This window comes from Bos javanicus, chromosome 9 (assembly GCF_032452875.1).
Source record: "Bos javanicus breed banteng chromosome 9, ARS-OSU_banteng_1.0, whole genome shotgun sequence".
NCBI classification, from domain to species: Eukaryota; Metazoa; Chordata; class Mammalia; order Artiodactyla; family Bovidae; genus Bos; species Bos javanicus.
Window position 1 is genome coordinate 7,605,795 of NC_083876.1, and position 15,803 is coordinate 7,621,597.

General features: G+C 39.1%; 1 protein-coding gene and 1 pseudogene across 2 annotated transcripts in view; both read left to right on the plus strand.

The window, feature by feature from the left end:
• ADGRB3 (adhesion G protein-coupled receptor B3) overlaps positions 1-15,803 on the plus strand; it is an 881,695-nt gene that overhangs the window by 162,886 nt on the left and 703,006 nt on the right. The gene's annotated exons all lie outside the window — the stretch shown is intronic.
• On the plus strand, positions 2,034-7,197 carry LOC133253658 (large ribosomal subunit protein uL16-like; annotated as a pseudogene).

Consider the following 15,803-nt stretch of genomic DNA (forward strand, 5'->3'; position numbering starts at 1 on the left):
TAGGATGGACTGGTTGGATCTCCTTGGAGTCCAAGGGACTCTCAAGAGTCTTCTCCAACACTACAGTTCAAAAGCATCAATTCTTAGGCGCTCAGCTTTCTTCACAGTCCAACTCTCACATCCTTACATGACCACTGGAAAAACCATAGTCTTGACTAGACGGACCTTTGTAGGGAAAGTAATGTCTCTGCTTTTGAATATGCTATCTAGGTTGGTCATAAATTTTCTTCCAAGGAGTAAGCGTCTTTTAAATTTCATGGTTGTAATCACCATCTGCAGTGATTTTGGAGCCCAAAAAATAAAGTCTGACACTATTTCCACTGTTTCCCATCTATTTGCCATGAAGTGATGGGACCAGATGCCATGATCTTCATTTTCTGAATGTTGCGCTTTAAGCCAACTTTTTAACTCTCCTCTTTCACTTTCATCAAGAGGCTTTTGAGTTCCTCTTCACTTTCTGCCATAAGGGTGGTATCATCTGCATATCTGAGGTTATTGATATTTTTCCTGGCAATCTTGATTCCAGCTAGTGCTTCTTTCAGCCCAGCGTTTCTCATGATGTACTCTGCGTATAAGTTAAATAAGCAGGGTGACAATATACAGCCTTGACATACTCCTTTTCCTATTTGGAACCAGTCTGTTGTTCCATGTCCAGTTCTAACTGTTGCTTCCTAACCTGCATACAGGTTTCTCAAGAGGCAGGTCAGGTGATCTGGTATTCCCATCTCTTTCAGAATTTTCTACAGTTTATTGTGATCCACACAGTCAAAGGCTTAATATATGTTTTCTGTAGAACATGTCAGTTTTGACTCTGCTCTGTGATTCTCATACCTTTTCTTTACTTTCGCCATAGTTTTGTCTTTCTGAGAAGGAGCTCTAGGACAGTGTTGAACAGCAGAAGTGATACCAGGCACTCATGCATTTATTCTTACTGAATACTAGTAAAGTTATACCAGTCAGAGATGATCTTTACTTTAGATTTGTCTTCTTGAGGAAGAGGGAGAACTATCTTTCATAGACTAAGGAAGTAACTTTCTACTCCTAGTTTTTTTTATGGTGCTTTTAGTCATGAATAGGCATTGCTGCTGCTGCTGCTGCTGCTAAGTCTCTTCAGTCGTGTCTGACTCTGTGAGACCCCATAGACGGCAGCCCATCAGGCTCTGCTGTCCCTGAGATTCTCCAGGCAAGAACACTGGCGTGGGTTACCATTTCCTTCTCCAGTGCATTAAAGTGAAAAGTGAAAGTGAAGTCACTCAGTCGTGTCCAACTGTTCGAGACCCCATGGCCTGCAGCCTACCAGGCTTCTCTGTCCATGGGATTTTCCAGGCAAGAGTACTGGAGTGGGGTGCCATTGCCTTCTCCAATGAATAGGCATTAAGGTTTATCAATTATATTTTCTTCATCTGTTTACTTTGATCATATCATTTATGTGATGAAATAACATTGGTAGATTTTCTAAATTTGGAGCATTATTGAAAAAAACTTTCTTGTCTATGATATATAAATATTTTAAATATATGACTGCAGTCGAAGGTTAGGTCAATCATGCTGCACAGTTCACAGTGTGTTATCAGTACCAACCCCTGCAAGGTTCTTGACCTTTTTAATTCATCTTTATTTATAAGTTTGACAAGCTTATAATTTTCTTTACATGAGATGCCTTATATCATCCTAAGATCAAGTTATAGTAGTTTCATACATTTTGATAATATTGGATTTTTTCTATATTATGGAACAATGTGTATAAGGATTATCTGTTGAAATTACAGAAAAATAATTTTTGCAAAATGATTCTGGATGAGACACCTATTTTTATTCTTTGGTCAATTTTGGTAATTCGTGTATTTCTAAATATTAAGAAATTTCTAGAAACATTGTTTCACTCATGTTTTCAAACATAGTGAATATTTTAATGATAACTTACATATTTTAAAATAAAAAGTTTATATAGAGACATATCTATTTTACACTTTTATATTATATGAGCTATTATGTTATTTTTGTTCAGTTTTGTTAGATATATTTTGGGTTCTACTTCAAAATACAGGAAATTATTTTTATTGACCATATCAATTGTGTATTTTTTTGTTTTGTTTTCAGGTTCTATTTCATTTAATTACTTTTTCCCTCAGTCGTTTCTCTTCCTTACATGTCTTGTATTCTTTTATATCTTATTCTATTGAATGCTCAGATTATTTATTTTCAGTTTTTTATGTTTTCTATTAAATGAGTTTTTGGCTAAACCTTTTCCTGGGGTTACTGTACTAGCTGCTTCCTATGTAGTATGAACTTTTCACAGGAGTATACACATATTGAGCACTGTTTTACAGAGTCTGCACCAGTTCATACACAGTAGCTCTACATATAGAAATGCATGGATTTTTGGTACTGCATTACTTCTAGACCTGGAATTATGGATTGGATAGACAATTTGCCACCTAATGAACAAAAATAACATTATTTTCCTTTGATGCAATTTCTAAGCCTTAGAAAAAGCTATTTTGAACATAATTGTATACTTACTTGATTTATGTTTTCTTGATTGTTTTAACGAACCATTTCCCTTAAAGACTACTGTTAACAAGTCCATGAAAGGATCCCAATCAGTAGTCATTTAAAAAATATTTTTATTATTTCTTGTCCAACTTCTCTTTAGATATTTCACTACTAGCTACAACCACTGATCCTACTTGAACAATCTCCAAAAGAGGTATATCAATAGAAAGTTGTCTATAGAAAAAAGTTATAGTTTATTCATGATGCAAATATGCAGTACTGTGAGTCATAAATACATAAATCAGCCACTGATGGAGAGATCAACTTGATGAAATCTGATTAAGGAACAATAATTCATTCATAATGCACTGGTTTATAATCCATGGTTCCCAACATAAATAGCTTCTCTAGGTTTCTCATGGACACTCTGACTACACATGGTCGTATTTTCCAATGCTGGATGAATTACATTCTCTCTAATAGTCTATATTTTCTGAAACTCTAGGCTTTCTTTAAAATAAATGCTTTATTAAAGGTTATTTATTTTTAGCTCCTTAATTGTATGTTTCTAGAAGCATAAATTATTTTACATCACTGATGTCAAAATAATCAATATGTTGGCCCATCTTTTAAGTTTTATGAATTAGAATAAATAACATTACAATACTGATTTAGCTACACTTTGGGAAGTTGCAGCTTAAAAGATTTTCAGGGGAAAAGTTGTGCATAATCTTTCCCTTTAAAATAATAGTGTAATAAAACTTTTTGTTGAAAAAATCTGCGGTTCTTTAAAAATTATTAAACTTAAAAATGTATACTATGCACCTGTATGATAAAAATCATGACTGTTACATTTTGTTTGTCAAGGTTATTTTCTAGGTTTTGACAATAAAGAAAAGGAACTGAAATTGTAAAGTGTTAGTAGATACAGCAGTTCCACTGTGAAGCTTAGGTTACGTTTTGAGGGAGGGGTGTTCCTATACCCTTCTGAGGTCTTTTGGCTAATCTAATAATCAGATTGACATAGATGGATTAAAGGGAGAAAAACGAATTGAATTTGTATCAATGTGGAGGCCCTATAGGTAAGGGAGCTAAGAAGTGAATGCATCAGGTTGTTAATGTACCTTTTTCGACGAAGAATCAAGTAGTTGTGAATATTTGATGAAACTAAGAGGTCTTCCTTGGGGTAGCAGATAAATGAAGAGGTAACACAGTTTGTTCAGACAGCTTTCGGGACCTTGAGTCCCCTCTCTCTGTCAATAAGGATGCCCTCCATCCACGGCCAAAGGTGGGGCACCTTCCCATGGGAGCTTTGTTTCCTGCTCTCATGGGGACAAAGGAGGGCCAGAGTGTTCTTTTTGTTCCAGCTGGCTCTCCTTTAATCTTGATTCAAAATAATCAATATGCCACTTTGGCACATTTGGGGGCAGCCTGTCCCGACCTGCAGCACATGTAACCTTGGACAAGAGAATCTGTATTAAAATATCATGCTTGGTGTATTTCAGAATCTCTGCCTCACACTAAAACTCCTTTTTCTAGAGATAAAGCTGAATTTATCCTATAATACAGACAAAGCCTGTTTTTATTATCTTTTAAAATAGTGTATTTTTTACATGTTGAAGAAACCTTCACAACCCCGCATTTAGCAAGTCTGTCAGCACCGGTTTTCCAATAGCATCGTCTCACTTTGCATCTTTGTTGCATATTGGTAATTCTCATATTTCCAACATTTTTATTATTGGTTATGGCGATCCGTGATCAGTGATTCTTGTTGTTACTATGGTAATTGTTTTAGGGCATAACAATCTGTACCCATGTAAGATGGTGAATTTAAATGATAAACATCATGCCTGTTGTGACTGCTCCACTGACTATTTCCTGTCTCTCTCCCTGTCCTTGGGATACAACAATATTGTATTAGGACAATTAATCACCCTACAAGTGTTTAGTTGAGAGCAAGAGTCGCATGTCTGTCACTTTAAATCAAAAGCTAGAAATGATTCAGCTTAGTGAGGAAGACATGTTGTAAGCCAAGACTGGCCAAGAGCTAGGCAGACCTCTTGTGCCAAACAGTTAGCCAAGTTTTGAATGTAAAGAAAAAGTCTTAAAGGAAATTAAAAGTGTAACCCTAATGGACACACAAAGGATAAGAAAGCAAATTACCTTATTGCCAATATGGAGAAAGGTTTAGTGGTCTGGTTAGAAGATCAAATCAGCTACAACATTCCCTTAAGCCTAATCCAGAGCAAACTCTTTTTAATTCTATGAAGTCTAAGAGAGCTGAGGAAGTTGCAAAAGAAAAGTCTGAAGGTAGCAGAGGTCAGTTCCTAAGGCTGAAGGAAGGAAGCCATCTCCATAACACAGAAGTGTAAGGTGAAACAGCAAGTCACCCAGGAGATCTAGCTAAGATCATAAATGGAGGTGGTGACCGCAAACAACAGATTTTCCATTTAGATGAAACAGTCTGATATTGGAAGGTGACACCATCTAAAACTTTCATAGCGGGAGAAGAGAAGACACTGCCTAGCTTCAAAGCTTCAAAGAATAGGCTGACTCTCTTGTCAGGAGCTAATGCAGCTGGTATTTTAAGTTGAAGCCAGTGTTCACTCACCAATTCTGAAAATTCTGGGGCCCTTGAGAACTATGCCAACTCTACTCTGCCTGAACTCTGTTAATGTAACAAGTCTTCATGACAACACATCTGTTTACAACGTGGATTACTGAATATTTTAAGGCCACTGCTGAGACCTACTGCCCAGGAAAAAGATTCCTTTCAAAATGTTGCTGCTCATTGACAATGTACCTGGTCCCCAGGAGCTCCAATGGAGATGGACGAGAGGAATGTTTTCATGCTTGGAAACACAACATCTATTCTATAGCCCATGGATCAAGGAGTCATTTTGACTTTCAGATTATGTTAAATAATGCATGTTTAAGGCTATAGCTACCTTAGACAGTGATTCCTCTAATATATTTGGGTAAAATCAATTGAAAACATTCTGGAAACGATTCACCATTCTAGGTGCCATTAAAAAACATTTGTGATTCACAGGAAGAGGTCCAAATATCAACATTAACAGGGACTTCAGATTGATTTCAATCCTCATGGATGACTCCCCTCATGGATGAGGGGTCCAAAGCTTCGTGGAGGAAGTCACTGAAGGTGTCATGGAAATGGAAAAAAAACTAGAGTTAGAAGTGGAGCCTGAGGTGTTGACTAAATTGCTGCAATTTCATGGTAAAACTTTAACATTTGAGCAGTTGCTTCTTATGGATGAGCACAGAAAATGATTCCTAGTGAAGATGCTGTAAAGATTGCTGAAATGACAGCAAAGAATTTAGAATATTGCATCAATTTAGTTGATAAAGCATTGCCAGGGTTTGAAAGGATTGACTTCAAGGAACTTCTCCTGTATGTAAAATGCTATCAAACAGCACTGCTTGCTACAGAGAAATCATTCCTGAAAGGAAAAGATGCCGCAAACTTCATCACTGTCTCAGTTTAAGGAATTGTTGCAGCCATCCCACCATTCAGCAGCCAGCCACCCTGATTGGTCAGCAGTCATCAACCTCAGGGCAAGACCCTGCACCAGCAACAAGATTGCAACTTGGTGAAGTCTCAGATGATGGTTAGCATTTTTTAGCAATAAAATACTTTAACATTTGTATGCACAAAATACTTTAACATTTGGTATGCACATTGTCTTTTAGACATAATGCACACTTAATAGACTATAGCATAATGTAAGCATAAGTTTTATATGTACTGGGAAACCAAAAATTCACTGTGATTCACATTATTGCAATATCCACCGTATTGCAGTAGTGAGGAGCCACTCCCCCAGTATCGCTGCTGCTGCTGCTGCTGCTGCTGCTAAGTCGCTTCAGTCCTGTCCGACTCTGTGCGACCCCATAGACGGCAGCCCACTAGGCTCCTCTGTCCCTGAGATTCTCCAGGCAAGAATACTGGAGTGGGGTGCCATTTCCTTCTCCAATGCATGAAAGTGAAAAGTGAAAGTGAAGTCTCTCAGTCGTGTCCGACTCTTAGGGACCCCATGGACTGCAGCCCACCAGCCTCCTCCGTTCATGGGATTTTCCAGGCAAAGAGTACTGGAGTGGGGTGCCATTGGCTAAGGTGTGCTTTTTCCCTTCCGCATGTTGCTGAAGATCTGGTGTCGCCATGGGCCGCTGCCCCGCCCGATGTTACTGGTATTGTAAGAACAAGTTATACCCAAAGTCCCGCTTCTGCCGAGGTGTCCCTGATGCTGAGATCCGCATCTTCGAATTGGGGCATAAGAAGGCCGAACTGGATGAGTTCCCACTCTGCGGCCCACGGCGTCCGATGTGCATGAGCAGCTCTCCTCTGAAGCCCTGGAGGTTGCCCATATCTGTGCCATCCGTACATGGCGAAAAGCGGTGGTAAAGACGGTTTTCACATCCAACTGTGGCTCCACCTCTTCCAGGTTATCTGCATCAACAGGATGTTGCCTTGTGCTAGAGTTGATAGACTCCAGACAGATACGCGCAGGGTCTTTGGAAAGTCCCTGGGCACAGTGGCCAGGGTCCACATTGGCCAAATGATAATGCCCGCCTGCACCAGGCTGCAGAACAAAGATCATGTGATCCAAGCCCTCCGCCAGGCCGAGTTCAAGTTCCCGGGGCGCCAGAAGATCCACATCTGAGGATTTACTCAGTTTAATACAGATTAGTTTGAAAACATGGTGACAGAAAAGCTGCTCCTCCTGGTTGGCTGTGGGGTCAGATACATCCCTAATCATGGTCCCCTGGACAGATGCCGGCCCTGCATGCAGGAGAGCATCAGCACTGTCCCCTCTGTAATCATGCTCACCAATAAATGCTGTTTTTGGACAGGAAATAGCATTTCAAACATTGTTATCAGAACTTCATTTCCTAAACACTGCAAGAAAAAAATACTGTTATGTGTTATTTGTTTTCATAAAATTTAGAACTTAATTTTGAATATTTAATACTTTCAAGAACAATAAACTGAGATTATACTAGATCAAAATTCATGTCAATATATTTCAAATGTATTGTGAACCTCCATGTTAGAGTACTTAATGTAGATTGAAATGTCTTTTATAAGTTTAATTATGCCATATATCAAGTGAATTTGTTTTGCAGCCACCCCACCCTTCAGCAGCCAACCACCCTGATTGGTCAGCAGTCATCAACCTCAGGGCAAGATCCTGCTCCAGCAATAAGATTGCAACTTGGTGAAGGCTCAGATGATGGTTAGCATTTTTTAGCAATAAAATGCTTTAACATTCATATGCACATCGTCTTTCAGACATAATGCACACTTAATAGACTACAGCATAATGTAGGGTTAGGGTTAGGGTTATATATATGTATATATATAAGGTGTGCTATATAGAAGAATGAGTAAAAATTTACCAAATAGACAAGAAAAGACAGATATTGCAAAAAGGCTGTCTTTATTATGATATTTGCTTTATTGTGGTGGTCAAGAACTGAGCCTGCACTAAATCTCTAAGGTATGCCTGTATTTCAGTTTATTTCTTAGCGACTGTGTGTAAATCTCCTTTAGGTTAGAGAAGATGAAGAAGAAAGATGTGTATTCATTGTCAAAACTTAAAAAGCATTTATTCAAATAAAATATCTACAAGCACAAATGTCAATTTTTTGTTCCTGTTCTGAATGCAACCCTTTGTTTATAAAACAAATTCACTTGATATGTGGCATAATTAAACTTATAAAAGACATTTCAATCTACATTAAGTACTCTAACATGGAGGTTCATAATATATTTGAAATATATTGATATGAATTTTGATCTAGTATAATCTCAGTTTATTGTTCTTGAAAGTATTAAATATTCAAAATTAAGTTCTAAATTTTATGAAAACAAATAACACATAACAGTATTTTTTTCTTGCTGTGTTTAGGAAATGAAGTTCTGATAACAATGTTTGAAATAGATTTTATTAAAGAAATATAAAAGTATAGCTATCCATCAGGTAAGAAGTAATTTCTGAACTCTATGTATTCTAAGTCTGGTTGCGGGAAGCCAAGAATTCACCCTTGAGAAAATGCCTAAAATTTTTAATGACTTCCTATTGAAATTAACTGAAGCTCATTCATTAAAAATATGGCATGGCATTTCTTTGTGCATTCAGTATTTTGAATTACTCTGGCTGTCTTCATTGTGAACAGACAACTACTGTCTTTATCATCCTAATAGAATGAGAAAAAGAAATCTGCATATTTTGTTTTCTGCTGTTTTATACACAAACCTCAGTAATTGGATTCTGAGACTTCATTCTCATTTTTATCCCAGGGCTCTTATTGATTCTTTGGCCAGTAAGATAGGCACTCTGGAAGGAATACATTAAGGGAACAGCAACACTCACTGTCTGATAAGTGGTTGCCAGAATCACTGATACTGTATCACTTTGGTGATGCATGTCTCTGTCTCAGGTTCTAAGGTTGGGAGTGTGTAGACCCTCCTCTAATCACTCTGTGCATTATCTTTTGCCTTTCTGCCTCTCATTAGCATCTGCAATCTAGAATGTGTGCCAGAAAAAAAAAAAAAAAAAGGAACTAAAATTTTGATAGAACAGTTGGCAAACTTTATATATATTTTTTTACTTGATTCATAACTGCTAATACCACACCCATAAGCAATCTAGATGGAATAAGTAATTGTTTTCTCAGTGAGAGAACCTGTTACTCAGATGGGCTGTTGGTAATTGACAAGGAAGATGTCATGTTTTGCTCTTCTGTTACTCAGACTTGCCCTCTTGTTTTTCAAAAAGAATTTTGTTTTGGTCATTATTCACCTTAGTTTCTCAGAATTAACATGTATTTGAAGATTATTCTAATGAAAATTCAGAAGACATTGGTTTATTTCTATGCATTGAACACATCAAATTTATATAAATAGCTCAGAATTTTTTTAAAAATGCAAAGAAATTTCTCTTCTATAAAATAAAAAAATAAATTCAAGTTTGAAAAATGCCATAATAACCTTGTGTAGACTATAATTCAAATAGTTTAAATTAGGGTTGAAGATGTTGAAGGAAACATGTAAATATGAAAGTATTAATTTTACCGTAAGAGTAAGTTAGGCAATGAAGTTGATAGGCTGAATTCTAAGAATCGAGTGACATAGACTGCCAAGCAGCTTTTTAAAAAAGGCCCTCAAAGGGAGCAGCTATTAATTCATTTCTGGTTGGTGAATATATGATATATATGGATATAATATGAGTATTTAGTTAAAATTGTTTTGAATTATAAATAGTCCTATCTTCATAAAATTATAGAACATCTTTAGAAAAAGAGTAAAATTTATTCACACCATTTTGAAACTATAATGTAACATTATTCTTTGGGTCTCATTTTATTATAACTACAAAAGTACTTACCAAATATCACCAACCTGTTAGTTGCTAATAAGAGAAAACTGAGTTCAGAGAAGTTGAGATGAGACGTGAGCCTACTGCTGGAACCTGCATACCGTGACCCCTGAGGACGGGTGTGGGGTGGGGGCCTCGGGGAGTCTTCCCTGGAGACAGAGACGCCCAGCTTCATATCCTTGACTCATTGCTTTTACACTGGGGACTTCATTCAGCAAACATTTTTGCACGACTTCCTTATTAGGCACCGAAAAGCTAAATTGCCCCTGTTGGTGGTCATCTTACCATTGCTCTGCATTTGGAGAGGTGATCGTGCGGTTCGGCTGGAACAGCACATTTCTTTCTCTTAGTCCACAGATGCCGAGTGAAAGCTCTTTTACACTGATCAAGTGAAGAACACGGCCATGAGCAGATTGTAATGAATTATCTTAAATATTTAACTTCTACTTTTGCTATGTAAACTTTTACTTTAATTATCGAACTGTTTCAGTTTCCACATGTCACATTTTGGTGACTTCAAAAACAGAATAAGCAGAGTGTGGAAAATATTTTCCCTTAAGGGATTGAAAAGTGAGCAGTCATAAAAATCAAATAACCAAGGTCTGTGTATGATTTGATTGAATTCACCATTTATTGAACATCTATAACATGCTAAGACCATGCTGAGTATTGACGGATATATAAGTAAGACATGTGCCTATGCTTATATGTAGATTACATTCTAAACATTTATTTAAATCATTGGAATTAATGATTTAAATAAATGATTCATTTAAAAAGATTTAACTCAGAAATGGTCCGTATAAAGGTCCATATAATCAAAGCTATGGTTTTTCCAGTGGTTATGTATGGATGTGAGAGTTGGACCATAAAGAAGGCTGAGTGCTGAAGAATTGACACTTTTGAACTATGGTGTTGGAGAAGACTCTTGAGAGTCCCTTGGACTGCAGGGAGATCCAATCAGTCCATTCTGAAGGAGATCAGCCCTGGGATTTCTTTGGAAGGAATGATGCTGAAGCTGAAGCTCCAATACTTTGGCTACCTGATCCAAAGTGCCAGCTCATTGGAAAAGATCCTGATGCTGGGGAAGATAGAAGGCAGGAGGAGAAAGGCATGATAGAGGATGAGATGGTTGGATGGCATTACTGATTCAACGGACATGAGTTTGAGCAAGCTTCGGGAGATGGTGAAGGACAGGGAAGCCTGGTGTGCTGCAGCCCATGAGGTTGCAAAGAGTCAGACATAACGGAGCGACTGAACAACAACTCAAAAAATACAGAGATTTGTCATATATTTAAAGAGATTTAAATCCAGCAGCTATTGTATTTTAATGCCTCTTGTGATAATAGCCATGTGCATCCATTCATCCAGAAAGTGTTGAGTGCCTACACTGGGTCTGAGTTCTGAGACTACAACAGTGAATGAAACAAAGTACAGGGACCTTACATTCTAACAAGGAGAGACAGATAAGGAGCAAGTAAACAGATTATTCATATCATGTAGTTTCCAGTGCCATGAAGAGAAATTTAATAGCAAAAGGAGATGGAGATGGTATGCTCTTGGTGTGCTTGGCTAGATAACATATGTAGGGAAGGGGTCTCCAAGCCCTTCAGCATCTGACTGGCAGGCAAAGGGAAGGTTGAAGCACAGACAAAAGTAAATGGAACTTGAAAGAGAAGAGGTTGTTTCGCAGGCACCGTGAATCAGATTGCCTGGGATCCTAAGTGCTTGGGTATGGAGTGTGGCCCTTCCAAGGGCCTGGAAAGTCTCTAACAGCTCTGCTTTTGCTCGCTTCTATTTATAAGTGGAGGGTTCCTGTGAGGAGAGCTCTACCAAGAAATGGAAAGTGTTCCATTTCACTTTGTGGGAGAAATCAGAGTTGTGAAAGCCCACTGAGGTGGATCAGTTAGGAGGGTGTAGTGGCTCCCCAGGCAGTTGAGTAGTAAGGCCGTCACGGAGAGGGCTGAAACTGAGAGTCTCGCAGCTGGATGTGTGCACAAGGGCACCGGAAGTGCGTCTGAGGTTTTGAGCCTGAACACAGGAAGGGGTTGTGAAACCATCAGGGGACTTTTGGAAAGTGGACACCGGAGCAGGTTTCTGGAAACGTGACAGATCATTTTCAGTGCAGATTTTTGAGGTAGTGATATGGCTCTTAACTTGAGGTACCCAGGAATCCCATGCAATTATGGGCTGGATTTTGTGAGAAAGTGTGGAATTCAGGATGCAAAATTGGAATGGAAGACGCTCAGCATAAAAAGAAATAGCTGGGACATGTGATTAAAAAAAAAAGGAACAAAAGGGCCAGTAATGATTTACCATACAAGCAATCAATTCTGAGAGAAGCTATTGTGTCAGTTACTCTAACGGGAAAAGTCAAGACATTTAAAATATTAGAATAAAACTAAGGCAGCTCAGGGTAGTGTAGGCAAAGATAGCCCTATATTAGTAATTGTAATTACAGGCAAGACATAAGTAGCTATTCGTAGTTTATTAAAATTTGCATAAATTGTCTCATTCTTTCCACAATAGCAAGCTGTGGGTTCAGTATGACTTCTCATTTACCCGAGAAGGAAATTGAGGTTTGAAGAAACAGACCAATTTTCCCAAAGTTTCTCAGTTCATATGTGGCGGAGTTAGGACTTGTCCTCACACAACTGATGTCATCCTAAACACTGCCAGCTTCCTGAATTAGAACATATCAGCTAAACCAATACCAACCTGTCCAGTTCACAAACCTTGATAGAAGCCAGTATTAGTGCATAGTGAGGTAGCTTATTTCATTGATGTGTTCATTCATTCAACAAGCATTTGTTGAATATCCATGCTTTGGGCAGTGTACTAACTCTAGAGGTTTGAAAGCGTGTAAGATAGAAATTAAGATAGAAAGATAGAAATTAATCCTTTCCTGGTCTGCTTGGTGTTCAGTGAAATGTTCCGAGGAGTAAACAGGCAGTTATAAGGACTGTGTGGTCAGTTCTTTCCTGGAAAGTCCATGGTGCTTGTGAGAACTCATGAATAACCTGGAGCCCAGATTCGGAGGGTCAGGGAAGATTTCTCAGGGAAGGGGATATTGTTATAGAGCCAAATTTGGGTCCACTCTCCCGTTCACAATAAAGCCAGTCTACTGACACTGGGTTGTAGTGAAGAAAGTGTGGCATTTATTGCAGGCACCCAGCAAGGAGAACAGACAGCTAGTTCTCCAAACACCTGGATTCCCAGTTGGGCTTCCAGGAAGCATTTTAAAGGCTAAGTGAGGGAAGGGGTTGTAGGATATATATGATCTGCTCATGCCCAGCTGATGGTTGGTTGATGGTGAGGTAACAGAGTGGGGTCACAGGGGTTAACATCATCAGTCCTCTGGCTCTAACAAGTAGGGGGGCTACATGCTCCTGGTCAAGAAATTAAGTTCTTCTGTTTGGTGGGGGTCTTTGCATTTGTAAAACTTCTCAGAGGTGTGCATCAGACACTTTTATCTGTTTATTTGATAGAGGAGCTAAAGCAGGAGTTATGGGGGAGGAATCTGTCCTGGGAAGGCTCTGTGGGGTCCTGCTGGGTTAGACAGTGTCTAACCAGTGTCTCGTGGGCTGCCGTCTGTGGGTTCGCACAGTCGGACGCGACTGAAGCGACTTAACAGCAGCAGCAGCAACCAGTGTCTTGGACAGCTGAGACCAGAAGTGTGATGTGACGAGTTGGGTTTATTAAAGAAGCAGCAAGACATAAAGATGGGAAGCCTAAGAGGGATTAGGAACCTAAAGGGTTGGATGGTGAGCTGTCCACATGTGAACTCAAAGAGATAAGAAGGGAAGACAAAGTGGTGCCTTGACACCTAAACTACAGGTAAGTTTATAAAACTGTATGTGATGGGTTCTCTCTAAAGAGAACTGAGTGGTGTCTAATACATTTCAGGTTTCTTTTTTTTCTTTTTTTTTTAAGTTTGTGAAGCCTATTGTTAAATTTTAACTTTTCTGGAAAATGACCTTGTATGAAATAAGGTATTCCTGAATAAGCGAGGTGTCCCTGTGATACCTTGTATTATCATCTGCTAAGTCATAGGTCATAAAAAAAGTAACCGAAGAAGGGTAGGGAACAGGACGAGAATTGGATTCAGAATTGTAATGATCTGCCTCTGTATTTTAATGCCTTTTTTCAGCAGACCAATATTGAACCTTCTGCTTTGTCACATTTCCTTTTTCTTGCGGGGTGGGGAGGCTGTAAAATCACTGAAGTTTTGATTAAACATCCTTGGTGTCAGTATTCTCAGGATCCCTTCCTGGAACAGGTGAATTTAGCTGTAACAACCTCAGATGGAATTAATTTCCCCCAATTTTGCTTTTGTAGTTATTTTGTAGCAGGTTTTCGGATGCTTTTAATTACAGGAAAAGGATTATGGAGACAGGACATGCAGTGGAATGTGGCCTTTTAACGTTGATTGCTATTTTCTTTTCCATTGATTATTCTGTTCAGAAAAAGGTCATGCTTCCAGGACACATTTGTTTCTCAGAAACGTTTCTGAAGATGTGAAATATAATAGGCATCCTGGGAATGTATCCCAATTGGCTCCCCAAATATGTTGTTTTGAAACATTTTTCACCCATGTGAAAGTTACGACAGCAACATTTTACGAACAAGTGTATTTATCATAGCAGTAAACACAATTCTAGCAGAAACCTGTTCAGGATTCAACAAATATATTCAGGCCCCTAAGCAAAATCGTGCTCTATAAATATGCCCTCCTCTTGTAAGGTTTTGGGAAGAGGAGTTCTGGAAAGGAGCATATTTTTTATTTTGTAGGCAAGAGACATTTCAGTTTTTTAAGAGAGTAATTGGGCAGGAGACAGGGAAGTCTAGGGGGTGGGAAAGAAAGGCTCATGACTAACACGGCCTTGCCTGTAAAGTAGGACTAAGAACCTTTCTTATGAGGATTAAATGAGATAAATCCCACAAACCCTTATCCATGCCTCTCACAAGCTAATTGCTCAGGGGGAAGAAAAAATGTTTTTTTTTTTTTTTTTGCCTTCCTTCATCCATTTAAGCTCCAGCCTGCATTTTCTAGTGGCTTCTGACGTGGGGTGGGGGAGGGGGGTGAGGGAAGAGCAATAGGAGCCGAAAAGAGTGGGGACCGGCGGGGCTTTCGCGCCTTTCTGCATGTGTGTGACCTAAGGGGACACTACCCCACTCCTGGGGCACAGACTGAGGCTGACCCTGCACCTCACAGGCCGTTTACGGGCCCCGGCCACCTCAGGCCCCTGGAGAGGGCCACGGGGCGTGCTGGCCGACAGTGCCTGCCTTCCAGAAGCAGCAGTGAGCGTAAGGCCGGGCCTGCGGTCCTCTGCACACAGTGGCAGGAAGCCCCTGAACCTCATCTTCATCCTCATCCTCGGGCCCGAGATTAAACGACTTACTGTGTGTAAAGTACTCAGGACAGTTGCTGCCATGATGTGGGAACCGTTTCAAATAAAATAACAGTCACTGATCAAGGCTTGTCCCTGATGTCATCCGTGATGGCAAGGATAGCAAGGCTCCTTTCTGTGCATCTCCTTGCTTTTTATCCACCCTGGTCACGGATTTCTCTCCTTAAGACACCGCTAATTATGACGTAAACTTGGGGAGCTTCCTCTTCTGTTAACCTTAGTTCATTTTGAGCTAAGGCACCCTGGCCACCAAAATATTTTTTTTTTCTTTTCTTATTTTCCTTAAAAGAAACATCTAGCTGATTTATTATAAAAATGTTTTATTTATGTAGCATTTATTTAATAATAGATTTAGGTTTTTTTTTTTTTTTTTTTTTTTTTAGTGGTGTGATAAATAAGAATTTGGAAATTAGGGTGGAATTGTAATGTCACTCCAGCATGACTGAGGCTCCCTTACATGCTTTAAGTACATGGTGAGCACAGGTTCAGTTAGGAG